The sequence below is a fragment of the Halichoerus grypus genome, chromosome 5 (genome assembly GCF_964656455.1).
Source record: "Halichoerus grypus chromosome 5, mHalGry1.hap1.1, whole genome shotgun sequence".
NCBI classification, from domain to species: domain Eukaryota; kingdom Metazoa; phylum Chordata; class Mammalia; order Carnivora; family Phocidae; genus Halichoerus; species Halichoerus grypus.
In genome coordinates this window covers 141499916-141514872 of record NC_135716.1, presented here as the reverse complement: position 1 = coordinate 141514872, position 14957 = coordinate 141499916, and the positions used below count along the sequence as shown (strand labels likewise).

General features: G+C 46.2%; 1 protein-coding gene across 7 annotated transcripts in view; it reads right to left on the bottom strand.

The window, feature by feature from the left end:
- DAB1 (DAB adaptor protein 1) overlaps positions 1–14204 on the bottom strand; it is a 1108242-nt gene extending 1094038 nt beyond the window's left edge. For 6 of the 7 annotated variants that reach the window (XM_078073084.1, XM_078073083.1, XM_078073085.1 and 3 more), the window contains exon 1: positions 13932–14204. The gene's annotated coding sequence lies outside the window, so the exon portion shown is untranslated. The remainder of the gene's footprint in view (positions 1–13931) is intronic. The other variant, XM_078073090.1, reaches the window with a different exon arrangement.
- Positions 14205–14957: the final 753 nt, after the last annotated feature.

Below are 14957 nucleotides of genomic sequence, written 5' to 3'. Positions count from 1 at the left end.
TGGAGCTACAATGGGGAGCAAAACAGATACGCTCCCTGCCTCCTGGTGCTCTCAGACAAGTAAACAAGGTTGCGATGCCCTGTGATAGGTGACATAATGGGGAAAGGCAGGTGCTCAGAGGCATTGCACAGAGAGAGGGCTGCAAAACTGAAATTTCACACTGAGTGGAAAACAGTCCTGTGGGGTAGAAAAGCCTGCCCAGCAGGCTGTGTGCTCAGCCATCGGGAGAAGGACCAGGGTGGCCAGGGCAGGGGCCGGGCAGCCATGGAAGGCATGGGCTCTCCTCCCACTGGGCCCATCTGTCTATTCCCCAGGAGTGCTAGAATCACAACTCCAGAAAGCTGGAAGAACTTCAAGTCACTCTGCACCATTCATTCAACAAACCATGTCCCAGATATGCAAGGGCTCAGGAGGAAACAAGGACCAGCAAGTGATTCCCAGGGCCCAGATGGTCCAGGCTGATCAAAGAGAGCCAGGGATGGGAAAGGTTTGCACTTTATCCTGAGGCAATGGGGAGCCACTGAGGGCTTGAGGCAGAGGAAGTGACACTGTCAGATTTGGGATTTGCCAGATAACATTCAGAGAGTGGGGTACAGAGGCTGGGCCCTGAGCTCTGAACGACTAATCCTGGAGCCTCTGACCTTAACCCAGCCTCATATTTGTGGGGTTCCTACAATCTGTAGGGGCAAGACCTGGAAGAAATGGACAAGAAAAAGTATTTATCTGGCTGAAGGACAACTCCAGGATAGACTTGCTTCTCAGACCTGGATCTCAGTGGAACAGGAAGACAGGAAAGATTAGATTCTATTTCTGCCTCTGTCTATAATGAGCTGTTTAGCAAGTGGACCAGTCAATGCCCCTCACTCAAGCCTCCACATCCTCAGTCTGTATGATGGGTGGAGAGTTAGGTAGCTAATTACAAACAATAATCATCAACCTTCAATGAAGTGTTGCCCTGAGCCAAGTGCTCATCTGATTTAATGCCTACAAACCCCCTGTGAAGTAGATCCAATTATCATCATCTTCATTTTACAGCAGTGGAAACTGAAATTTGGAGATGTTAAGTAGCTTGATGAGAGTCAGATATTACATAAGTTATAGAATCAGGATTTGAATCCAGCATTTCAAGTGCTTGATTGTGAAAACATCCTAGTTTGAGGCCCTCATCCATTTATTTCGCAAGGATGTTCTGAGCACCTGGGCTATGAGGGTGAAGAGATGAGGAAGTAGAGTTCCTCCAGAGACAGACACATATTCTCTTGCAGGGTGGGAGCCCTGAATTCTAGTCCTCCCTGTGTCATTAACTTGGCCTCCATGTAGAAAGTGTGCAGGGTGGGTATAGAGGGAGGGGTGGAGGAAGTGGTTATGACAAAATCCTCTCTCTCGGTCTCCCTCCTGTAGTTGGGAATCACCATGTGTCAATGGAATGTCGTCACAAAAGACCCAGGAATGAGATGGCCGACCTCTGGCACAGTCAAAACAACAGCATCACCCCCAGTGAATTTAACCTGAGTCTACCAGACACCCACATAAAGGGTTGATGGAGCAGCTGGGTCCTTATTGGGCAGATCCAGCCACCACAGTCTGGAGAGAAGCTGCCCCTCCAGCTCTCAGAGCCAGGCCACTCACAGTGGACAGAAACCAAAAAGCCAGTATGAGAGAGGGGTCTCTGCCTTGCAGGTCATGAGACTCGGCCAGGCCTGGGGCCGAAATAAGGGAAAGGTGCCCCTGGAGGCAAGCTCAGATAAGCTGCCCCCAACCATGGACAGCAATATACCATCCAATTAGAGCTAATTAGCCACCTGTGGAGCAGGGGCAGCAGAAAGGCCAGAGTGGGGCTGTTGGGAGGCCTGTACCTCCCCCTGCACCCCTGGCCCTCCAGCAGTGCCTGCAGGAGCCAAGGCAGGCAGACCTACCCTCCTACCCCCAGGTAACCCGCCCGGCTCTGACTAATGAGCCGAATCCAGTGACGGAGCATACAACCTGCTGAGAAAGGTTTTCTCCCTTCTTCTAATAAACTTTTCAAAAAGGCTCCTGAGATCCACGGCTGGATTCTCCCATGAACACAGCCCCAGGTGTTGAGAGGACAGAGGCACACAGGAACAGCTCATTTAGCAGGGGACAAATGGCCTCCTTTCAGGCCAACAATTGAAACATTATACACTCAGACAAGTGCTGGGGCCCAAGACGAGTGTCGATCGGAAAGACAGGCAGAGGACAAGGCACCCATTCCTTTGAGAAATCCCCTGACTGCTTTGGGGCAGGGGGTGGGAGAGAATGAAAGATGATGTTCTCTTCAAACAACCCAGAAGGCAAAATGCAAAAGTGTTGGTTGGAATAAAATATTGAAATCAAAATGATTATTAACAGTAATAATAGCTTATATGTGCGTGTGTACAGTACCTTGTCATTCATAATTCACTTTCACATGCATCACCTCTTCGAAGCTTCACACTGATTTTATGCAGCAGGAAAGGCAAGAGGCAACATCCCCGTTTTATAGAGAAGGATTTGGGGAGGCTGAGAGCTTAAGCCCAACGTCACACAAGCCACATGTCAATGCCACAGTTCAAATTAAGCTTTCTAATTCCAAATCCACTACACTTTCCATATTTGGACAGCAAATCCAAACTTTGTTATGTTCCCTTTACACTTTTTTTTTTTTTTCGAATCATAATATATCAGGGCTGGAAAGGTCCTTGGAAATCACTGGAAACCTGGAACCCAAAAATGTTAAACAACATATCCAAGGTCAAACATCAAAGTAGGATAGGTCCTTGGTCTCCATACTCCCTCCAGGTCAATGTTCTTCTGACTCTGCATCTGTTCAGGCCCAATAACAAGGACTATTTCTACAGAAACTAGCAATATGAATTATTTTCTTTTATGTTGTCCCCTTAAGAACAGTAGATGCCAATGACAAACATTTCCTTTTGACACAAGTCTTTATTTCTAATAAAGCAAAGACATTAATGTGGTGGGAGAAACAAGCATAGAAGGAGAGAATCAGTAGAGTTCCCTGCATGCGGTAGGGGCTCAATAAATGTTTGCTGGATTGGATGTAGTGAAACGAGTGTGGACCCACAGGGAAACGAGAGAAAGGGAAGGTATGTTGCACACACATAAATGGAAAGACATCGACTCTGTGTAAGACGCTGTGCTAGGAGTTTGGCACAGAGAAGACATCTGCCATATTCCAAGCTGGATTTCAACATGAGCGTGATGCTCCCACTGTCTTAACATCGCACACTCCCAGAGAGAACACCGCGGGATGTGTGCTTCCAGGCAATCCCTTGGAAAATGTTTGACCTTCACTGAAGTTTTGACATTGTTTTCAGTGTCACCTCGGTGTCCTTTTTTTTTTTTTTTTTTTTTAGGGAAAAATTGTGGAGTAAAGAAAGAAGTATGTAAAGGGAGGCAGAACTGTTAATAAAATCCTAATGACAAACCTGATGTCAGCAGGTATTCTCTCACTCTGTCACTGAACTGCTCTATACATGATTCTCCCTTGGTAACTTCTGTCAATTTCTATTTTCACTCTTCCTCTCAATCCACTGGTGGTTTCACAGTATTTGGGCGTCGGTTCTTTGGGAGGTAGGAAATGTCACAGATCACCATACTGTGATCTAGATTATACTTTGGTCTAGAAAGTGTGCTAGTGATCACTACCATTCATTGAACACCTGCAACAATAACGATTATCAGAAAATCGAAGGGAGAGCTGAATTTTATTGAGTGTCTACTATGTGTTCCATGCTAAGCATTTCATGTGCATTATTTTACTTAGCCTTCATACAACCACCCTATGATGTTTAATTTGCCTAAAGCCATATTAACTATGTGGTGGCCAAATCAGATGCTGACTTCAGAGTCCATGTCCTTCACCAGAAGGAATCATTCATTCTTTTATTTGTGTATGTATATTTTTTTATTTTATTATGTTATGTTAATCACCATACATAACATCATTAATTTTTGATGTAGTGTTCCATGATTCATTGTTTGCACATAATACCCAGTGATCCATGCAGTACGTGCCCTCTTTAATACCCATCACCAGGCTAACCCATCCTCCCACCCCCTCCCCTCTAGAACCCTCAGTTTGTTTCTCAGAGTCCATAGTCTTTCATGGCTCGTCTCCCCCTCTGATTTCCCCCCCTTCATTTTTCCCTTCCTACTATCTTCTTCTTTTTTTTTTTTTAACATATAATGTATTATTTGTTTCAGAGGTACAGGTCTGTGTCATTGGGGAGGGTATGTGCTATGGTGAGCACTGTGAATTGTGTAAGACTGTTGAATCACAGACCTGTACCTCAGAATCATTCATTCTTTTCTTCATTTACACAACTACTATGGACCAGGCCTTGTGCTAGCTATTGAGATACAGAGAGGAAAGACAAAGACCATGCCCTCAGGCAGCTTGCACTGGCGTGAGCAGAGAAATAAACAAAAGGTCACATATTATGTGCTAGGTGTAGTGACAGAAGGGACTGCTGGGCGCTTTGGGCATATCCAGGAGGGACACCTAATCCAGTCTAGGAGGGGACAAAAAAGATTCCCAGAGGAAATGGTGTCTCTGTCTTGAAGAGTAGGGAGAAGTCTGCCAAATGAAGGGGGGCACGAAGGACAGTTACCTCATGGCGTGGGTGGAGGAGAGCAGCAGGCAGAGACATGGAAGCTTGGGAGAGCATGGGCACGGTCAAGAGTCTTCCAAGCAGTTCAGAATGGATTGCACCCAGAATAGAAAGCCAGATAGCAAAGAGAAAGAGGATTGGAGAGGAATGAGGCTGAAATGCAGGATACAAACCGAGGAGGGGCTTTTCTGCCACACTAAAGAGTTTGAGTTAGATCCTGAAGGCCACGGTGGCCCGTGAGGGTTTGTAAGCAAGTGTGTGATGTTCAAGGGGAAGGCTTACTGCCTACTTACACGCCACTCCCAGAAGGGAAAAGCAGGGCAGCCACACTTCCATCGCCTCTCCTCAGAGGAAAGGGACTGATTTATCTTTTGGGTGCAATCCAGAGAGGAGCACAAACGTATGTGGCTCCAGCAGATATGCTCTAGACTCTCTCAGCACAATTCCAACCGCACTTCTGTGTTTCTTACACTTCTGTGAGACCCGGGAGTGACTACAGGGTGCTCTGGGACACCAAGCAGACACACTTGCACGAGGCTTGGAGGGAGGAACTGAAAAAGACAGCTGGTATCTGCCATGCGCAGAGAGAGTAGCTCTTCTGGGGCAGCTCAGACAAAGATTCCCCCCCCCCCCCCCGCCCCACCATGTGTCCCTAGCAACAGTGTCATCTCCACCCTAACAATTCCATGGTGTGCTTGAGTAGCTGTCCTCACATCCAAGCCTGGCTTCCAGGACCCTTCTAGAATGCCGTAGGCTACCCAACACCCATTAATAAATCCCTTTCTGCTTAAACTGTGTCATTGTCAACTTAAGAACCTAATTGATAAAACAATACGGCTCCTTTCTTTCTCTCCTTCAAAGCTACCTGACTTCAGAGATCCTCCTTCATTGCTCACCCAAGAAATAAGCCTATGAGGCCACTTGTGCTCCTACAGGGGGAAAAGGGAGACCTGTATATATCCAGCTCAGACCAAGTGAAAGAGAAAGTTCAGGAGTCCTGATGCAGCTACACAACCTACACAGCCTCCAGCCAAGCTTTAACAGAAATAAGACCCAGGTCTTCATCTTTGACTAGCCTCAGTGTTCATCTCCTATTTGCTTTTTAACTTGGAGGGAGAAAGGGCATGATTAAATATCACTCCCACCCATCAAAATCCCACCCCACCCCCACCCCCCACCCCCCCGGCACCTGTAAAAAATAGATCACATCTGTGCTTTGGAAGCAGGGAGACCAATTAGAATCAGCCGTTAGGCTGAAATAAACCCAATTCCAGTGTCAGTCTGGAGTAAGGAAGGAGATGCTTCTGTGTTAATCAGAAAGGCAATGGGAGCCCATGGGGTGCAGAAACTTCAGCTGGGCGATGCAATCTGTTGATTACCAGGAGACCCTTTTTTGCAAAGGAGGTCATAATCTCAAACTTGTATTATTTGCAGGGGGCTGATTTTCCCCTTGACTCTCACAGAGTTGCCAACACACCTGCTTCCAAAGCATGTGGTCTCTTCACCTAGACCTCTTAGAGCACAGAACAAAGATGGAGTAAGAAATCGGAATAATTAACCTCGAGTGGGGCCATGGAGAACTATACAGGGCATGAGCTAAATTAAAGAAAAATCAGCCAGGAAGTTCCAAATTTTCTAGTCCCTGAGCTCCATGTCAGCAGCAAGCTTGACCCTCCTCCCTGCATTTTCTCATCACTAAAACAAGGAGAGAAAGCTTACAAATAGAACTGTCTTTATTGAGCAACTATTTTACGTGCCACACAACAGTGGGCAGTGAGGAGAAAAAGTAGGCAACTGCACTCAAGAGTTGACAATCTGGGAAGAAAGCTGAGAGGACACCGGGAATGATGAGAGTAAGTGTGGCAGAAACTGCTAGCCCACACACCAACATCCATTCTCCCTGTCTTCTAATATAGCACCCTGATTCTGGCTCACGGCCACCCAGACTAAAAACAGTACTTCTTAGCTTCCCTTCTGTCAGGAGGGGTCAATTGCCTTGGTTCTGGGCAATGAAGATGCACAAAGAAATTAGGGGTGCAACTTCTGGCCACACCCTTAAAAGAAATGGGAAGGCTCTCCTCTGCCCTCTTTTCTCTCTTCCAGCCCTCTAGTTTGAATGAGGATGTGGTGATGTGCTGTCCTGGATCATGAAGATGACAGCAATGTCTGAGGGATGGAGAAGCAGCAAGCTAGAAGGAGCCTGGATACCACACAACTTCACAGCACAGAGCTGCCCTATACGCTCAGACTTTCACAAGACTGAAATATATGTATTTCTACCATTCTAAAGATCTTTTAATCCATTATATTTAGGGTCATGGCTACATGCTGTTGGACCTATATCCTAATTAATTGAGATGGCAGGCCACCATTTCACTTATCTAGCAATCTCACCTTCCCAGAAAACAGTTGTAAACAAAGAAACAAAAAAAGCCCCCTAAACAGTCCCAGTTGTATCTTCACTGGAGGCTGAGGCACTTTATTCATAGGCCAAGACTTGGCTGATGCTTACTGACCTTTCATATATGCACATTTCCAATGAGCAGGATTCCTGATATATTAGTCCATAGCCAACGCAAAGATGGGTAAAAAGGGAAGAGGACAGCTTTTAGAGGCAGGTAAACTGACAATACCAAGACACAAAAGCACAATCTGATAGGGAGGGAAAAGACTGCAAAAGTACAAAAAATAGATACTGGAATCTAAAATCTGCATATCCATAGATCTGAGGCCACTTGTATATAGGGGCAAACAGTCCTGCATCACTAAATAGTCCTTAAGGGAGTGCCTGGGTAGCTCAGTCAGTTAAGCATCTGCCTTTGGCTCAGGTCATGATCTTGGGATCCTGGGATCTAGCCCTATGACGGGCTCCCTGCTCATCTGGGAGTCTGCTTCTCCCTCTCCCTCTGCCCCTCCGCACTCCCGCTCATGTTCTCTCTCTCTCTCAAATAAATAAAATCTTAAAAATAAAAAAATAAAAATAAAGTCCTTAAGATTATCAAGTATTATAGCCCAACACAATAATTGATGCTAATAATATTTCTGAGTCACACTCATTTTTAAAAAGGAGGGAAATGTGTAATTTATTTATAAATATTTCCAAAACATTAGTCATCTTGAAATTTTGTTAACTTGAAACATCCCAGTCACATATATGTTATTTCATACAATTGGATGCCACATATATGTTATTTCATACAATTCAATGTTAAATGAAATACACTTGAATATCACATATGTAGTCAATGTTATAACCATTTATTCTGAACTTACACTTTTTCAGGCCTTGCCCTAGATGTGATGCCCTAGAGATGAATCAGACACATCACTGCTGTCTAGTAACTCACAGTCTAGTTTGGGCACAGACAAATAAAGAGATCATTATGACACTAGATCAAACTTCTAAGGACCTAAAATCATATACAATATAGATGAAAGAAAAAAGCATATGAAAGGAACCCTTATGAAATGATAAAAAAAAGACACCATCAAAAAGAAAAGTGGCAAAGATGAATTAGCTGTGCACCGAGAAGCAAATCCAAATGCCCAATGAACATAAGATGAAAAATACGAAGTAAATAACAATAGGCTATCACTTGCTACCTAACCAGGTTAGCTAAAGTAAATGATAACACACACTCCCGGCAAAGATATAAGGAAAAGACTATTTCGTACATGTTAATGGAAATGTGAATTATTACATTCTCCTTGGTAAGATATGTGGCACTATCTCCTAAAACTTTAAAAAGTACATATCCTTTGACTTAAGAAATATTAGTTTTGGGGCTCTACTCATAAAAGTGCAAGCATATCAGTAGATAGTGATAAACATACAAGGATGTTTATTTCAGCATCGTGTATACAAATTAGTGGAACAAAAGTAAATGCTCATTGGTAGGGAAATGGTTGAAAAATTTGTGGTGTATTCATACCACTGAAACTCACAAAGCCGTTGAAAAAAGTGATATATCTATACCAATTGGCTGAGGGAGGGTTGGTGGGGGTGGGGGGCAGAAGAGTTTCCCATAGTGTTTTAAGTGAGAAATACAGTATGCCAAGAAATACATACATGATTTCGTCTTTTAAATCAATGACAAAAATTCTTATGTATGTATATACTGTGTGTGAACATATACGTGTAAATATTATGAGAGCATAGAGAAAATATAAGAGATATCTAGGTTATTAGATTAGTTTATGGGGCAAGGGACAGTAAATAAGCAAACAAAAACTGTATTAAAAAATAGATGCCCAGGACAAAAAGCAAATAGCTTTCATAATAAGGCAGAGTATATAAAATCATATCCATCTATATATGCTAATATATGGGTCTAAGGACTAAATGAAAGGACAGTCACCAAATTATAGATAACACAATGGGAATTTCAAATGATTTTTACTAACTCCTTATATTTTTCTATACTTTCACATTTTTTACAGTTAACTTGTATTATTCATATGATTTGAAAAATTAATAAAGTGATAAAAAAAACCCACCACTGTCAGTGCTGGTCAATATTCAGTAGAGTTAACTAAGAAAACCTCATGCAGGACTTGGCACCTGACCTCAGCTTCAAAAACCTAGTGGAGCTGGAGGGGATTTGAAAAAAAAGGGTATTCCAGGCAGGAAAAACTGTGTAAGTACAAGTACAGACATAGACATGAACCTGGGGACTAACCCTCAGGCAGTCTGCCTTATCTGGGACAGAGGATGAAGAAAAAGCGCATGGCTGGAATTCCATGACCACAGTAAAAGCAAACAGATAAGAAGTAGAAATGGCCACCATCATGCATAAGCAAAAATATAATTTTTAGAGTTCACATTAACAAAGGAGACAGCTTGGTTTCTTCAAGTTCTACAAATTGACAAATATTTTGAGTTCTTAGGACTCTGTCCATGGTGACACCATGTGTTTCACTCAGATGTAAACTTCAGTTTGGTAACATTTTCATTTTAAACCCTCCTTCCTGTCAGTTTCCAGCTCGGCTGTAAATATTTGCTGGGAGAAAAAATGTCACTAAAGATCTGAGCTCAAGCTTCCAAAAAAAAAAAAAAAAGGTCATTTTGAAACAAGAAGAAGTCATATTCTGCATGTTAATTAAATAAGAAGTCTCAAGACCTATGGCTCAGAGTTCATTTCGGAAAAAAAATCGTTTTTATTTATTAAAAGCCTATGGATATAAATGAATTCTTTATTTGGTGTTCATTCTTGTTTAATTCTGCCCCCTTTGAGACAGGAACTTCAATGGGCTTTGCTAGATAAATTGAACGGTTGTCTAGTGGCACTGGGTCTTCTGTCCTCCACAATAAGGCTGTTTCATAAGCTGTAAGTGAGCATCTGTTAATGATACAGGATTCCTGCACTCTCACCAACAAAGAAAGAGTCTAAGTATCACCAAGTAATGGTCACTGCCTTGCCCAAACCAACCAGTGTCACACAGCACCCCAACCTAAGTTGATTCCGACCTGAGAAATACTCCCTTTTCCCATCTACAAGGTGCCTCTCATTCTCTAAATGAGGCTTGTAGCCATGAGGGCCCCAATATTCCTATTCCCACCACCACATTAAGAAGTACGGCAGCTAATATTGTTATTCCATTTGCAGGAAATTGAAAGAGACACACAGGACTTTCAAGTGACCCTTCTGATGAGTAGAGTTCACCAGGTAGAGTAGGAATGTATTTTCTAGACAAGGGAAAAAGGTTGTACCCACAAAAGTATGAAAGGCACGTCTGTAGTGTGTATATGTGATGTGAATATAGTGTGTGTATGTGTATGGTATGTGTTTGAGAGAGGGTTGTGTATGTGTGTGATGCTGTGTGTTAGGGGATGTGTGTGTGTGTGTGTGTGTGTGTGTGTGTGCGCGCGCGTGCGCGCGCACGCGCATGTAGGAGGGAACCAGAGGCCAGGCTCTGAAAGGCTCTGAAGTCTATGGTCAGATATTTGAATAATATGCTTTAGGCAACAGGGAAACTTTTATGTTTTTTGATCTGGGGAATAACATGATCAAAGTTATGTTTTAGAAAGATCAAGTCATTGGGGCGCCTGGGTGGCTCAGTCGTTAAGCGGCTGCCTTCAGCTCGGGTCATGATCCCAGGGTCCTGGGACCGAGACCCACATCGGGCTCCCTGCTCTGCAGGAAGCCTGCTTCTCCCTCTCCCACTCCCCCTGCTTGTGTTCATTCTCTTGCTGTCTCTCTCTCTGTGTCAAGTAAATAAATAAAATCTTAAAAAAAAAAAGAAAAGAAAAGAAAGATCAAGTCACAGCTCTGGGGAGGGCCTGTACTGGAGGCCAGGAGAGGAGTCGGAGGCTCTGAGGATGGTCTGGACCAGGGACAAGGAGGCTGGAGAGCAGAAAATTAATTGGAATTACTTTCCCATCACTCTTAGTTTTAGATGGCAGGTAAAAGTGTTTACTATCATATTTCTTTTTTCCTCCAACCTTAAATAAACAAAAAATACACTTTAAAAAATTTGTCCATTCTATGAAAGACAGATCTAAAGACAAAGGAATACCTCCCCTCCAAAGTTGTTTGGACACCCAGCCTGTCCAAAGGGAGTACCCCAATCTGACCCAAACGAGAGTCTGCTTTTGGGGGCTATGCACAGCACATCTGCTAGGCAAACAAATCCTTGCCAGCCCCAACCCCACACCATCAACTGCAGCCCCCAGACAAGGAAGAGACCAGAACCAGAGTTGATGGGCTTTCTGTGGTGCAGTGTTTACGTCATAAGTAATTATCTGACTATGTCAAAGCTCAGTTCCAAGCAAGTTTATCCAGAATGAGTCTTTTACAGTTCAGGGTTTTCCTCTATATTCTTCCAAGCCAGGTAATAAAATAAGACTTTGGTTCATGTGGGCCCGTCTCTCCCCTCCTGTGAACTAGAATTCCTCCTGTTTGTCCTCCCCTGCCTATGTTTCTTCTTCCTTTTCTTCCTTCATTCTCTACCTCTCCTGCCTCTTTTCGAAGCCTGAAGCTGTCTCTGTCTCTCTCTTTCCATTCTCCCCACCTTATCCTCTTTCGCTCTGTCTTCTCTCCCTTCCTTCTCCCCCCATCTCCCTTCCCACTCTATAAAAAAGCTTCAATTTTAGAAGAGAAGGAAGGCCTTTGCTAGCACAAGAGCCTGAGAAACAAATAGGATCACAGTGAGGTGAACGGCTGAGTCCAGCTTCAAGAAAAAAAAAAGAAATCTTGGAAAAGAGAGAGGGCTGAACAGTGGCCCTTCATTTTGAGGAAGGCAGGTGGAGCCTATGGCTCCCAGTTGTCCCTGAACACCAGTATCACTCGGCAGTCTTCCAGCTGGGCAATTCCTATTTGCTCTGAAGTCCCAGACAGCTTTCTCCACTGGGAGTGAGGTGGCACTGCCGATGTCACATCGCACTGCTCAGCTACTCCTCCTGATCAGCTCAGAAAGGAAGAAAAGCCATAAAATTCAGAACCAGCTCATGCCAGCACTGCAAGGGATGTCAGTGACCACCTGGTCCAACGTGGTCAGGCCACCGGTGGAGAGACGAGGGCCCCGGCTCACTAAATGTCAGGGAGACTCATTATTAGAAAACCCAGACCTAGGACCTGTTGCAAAAATCCCTCTGCCCTGGGAACAGCTCTAGGTGTCTGCCTTCTGAAAAGCTGCGATATAGGGCCCAGATGCATAAACAGATAGGATAAGCTTAAAATAGAGACAGAAAGGGACTCAAATGCACACGGAACCCATTAGAAATCCCCTGTATGCTGTTGGCAAGAAGGATTTGAGAAAGGAAGTCTGTTGAAGATGGGGCTGCAGTGGTGGAGGGCTCTAAGCTCTGAAGACCTTTTTAATATGGCTGTATTGTAATACTGCAGTGCCAAACCCCGCCAGTCACTCCAAAAAAGAAAAAGGAAGCCCGGCTTAGCAGCAGAACTTCCCAGCCCAGGAGACAGATTGTCTTCCATTTGCACACATTTAATAACCGCTTTATTTAACAAGACTGGGGGAAATGTGCATCCTCGGAAGGCACAGCACAAGAACCTCCTTCTGCAACGACGCGATTCCTTGGACACGAAACTAAAATGCATTCATCCGGACTCAGCCTCCCAAAACAGCAGCAAAGCCACCGTGAGGCGATTTCCAGGCGAGAGCCCCTCAGAGACAAGGGGGATGGGGCTGGCAAGCAGGGGACACACCTTTTCTGAGCTGTTGGAAACATGCTGCCTGCAAAGTCCACCCCGACTGTGCTGCCAAGGGTTAATTTCCTGGGGCGGCGGGGGGGGGGGCGAAAAAAGGAACTGATGCACGCACTCACACCCCTACTGAATCCCCACAACCTCTGCCGCCACCACACATTTGTTTTTGTTTTTTTTTTTTTTTAATCTTAAATTCCCAGAAATTCCTTGATCAGCCATATCTTTTCGGAACAGCCCTTCCACCTAGGCTGGTTTCCCATCTCATCACCAGCGAAAGCCCAGAGAGCCGGGCATAATTATTTTGCTACAAGGTTATGCCTAATTGGCCACTAACCTAATTGATTAATCATCTCATTTTTCAAGGCAGCATCAAAGAGCCAAACTGAGGCGGGGGCGGTGGTGGGGGGAGGCCGGGGGGAGAGAAAACATGTGTCCAGGTGGCGCGAGGGGTAAAATTACAGACTGGGGGAAAGACCCGCAGCCACCTTGCCTGGTTTCTGGACACAGGAGTGGACAGAAAATCACAGAAAACCCAGAAGGAGTGGGGAAATGCGCAAGACCACAAAAGGACAGAGCCGGGAACCTCGACGCTGCCCAGCCAGCCTGAGTCCAGCCGCCTCGGAGAGGATGAAGTTGTTGGCCTTGGGCTGGGAAGGGTTAAGTGGCTGCGCGTCAACCCAGCCTCGGCTAGCATGGGGGGAGCAAAACCCACTTGTCCCAGTGCCGGCGAGTCCGCGCGGGTGCCCCAGGTGCTCGCCCTCCGGTTCCGGCCGCAACTCGCGCGGCTCCGCCGGCGTCTTTGCGCGCCACCCAAAACTTTGCGCACACTGCGGCCGCCGCCCGCCCGCTTTTCGCCGCGAGTCGCACGCCTCCAAGTGCCGCGGCATCCCTTCCGCAGCCGCCGCTGCCCGGCTTCGAGCTCCAGACTTTTCCCTCGCTGCCTCCAATTCCCACCCAGGGGGCTCCCTCGCGGCTGCGGGAGCGGGCGGTCGGGCACGGCGTTCCAGATGACCGCCTCGCCGGGTCCGGGCAGCACCCGCGGGACAGACTGGTCCACGCGGCCATCCCCACCCCGGCGCGCCGACCCTGAGCCTCCCACGCCGAGGCAGGCGAGCGCAACACCTTCTCCTACCTTCAAGCCGCTGAGGACCACACTCTCCGCTCAGCCCTCTCGACTCATCCTCTGGCTGCAGGAGAGGGCGACGGGGCTCCGCTTTTGTTCCCTGGGGCTGGCAGGTCCGTGTGGGGCCAGGGCGCGGGAGCCGCCGCGGAGCTTGGGTATCCCGGACGGGGATGCTCAGCTCACTCCCAGCAGCTCTGCCGGCAGCAGTAGCCGCGGTGGCAGCAGCGGCGGCGGCAGCAGCGGCGGCAGCGGTAGAGATAGTGCCGGCTCTCTGCAGGCCACATCTTTCATACCTTATACATCACTACCGCATTCCCCCGAATAGGGGAGCCCCACAGCATTTCGCCACCTAGCGCAGAACACAGGAGCCCGCAGCAGTGGCAAAGCCTACCTGGCCAGGATTCGAGCACTTGGAAGGGAGAAGGACCTCAGCACCCGCTGGCAGACTCCCTCCCCTCTCCGATCTCAGAGAGGCCTACAACTTGCAGCCATTCTGCAGTGTTCACCTTCTGGGACGGGCTGTTGCCGGGGGAGGTCTGGACTTGAGGCCATGCAGTGACAGTTTATTAGGGGGAGCCCTCTTTGCTGCTGCTGGAGTCTTGGCCAGCACGTGCCTTTACACAGCCTCTTCCTCGCTTCCCTCTTCACACACAGGAGGCTTTGCACCAGTAGACACACACTTCTCTGTGTCTTGGAGACACATGTCGGCCTTCCCAAGATCCAGTATGTAGGCTCAGGAGCAGGCATACAAGGGTTCCAGTCACAGCTGTGTGACCATAAGCAAACTGCTGAATGATGGAAAGAAACTCCATTTCTTCATCTGCAAAATGGGAATCAGATTATCTGTCTTATAGGATTGTTGTGAGAACCAAATGAGATAAGCACAGAGCTTGACACATGCTGAGTGATAGCTTTCTTCCTCCATCCCGTACAGGTCCTCCTTTCCTGGGATAATAATACATCAGTAACAACTCGCCTATTCACAAGTATTTATTGTGTGCTTACTTATGTGACAATTTCTATTTTATGGAGTGG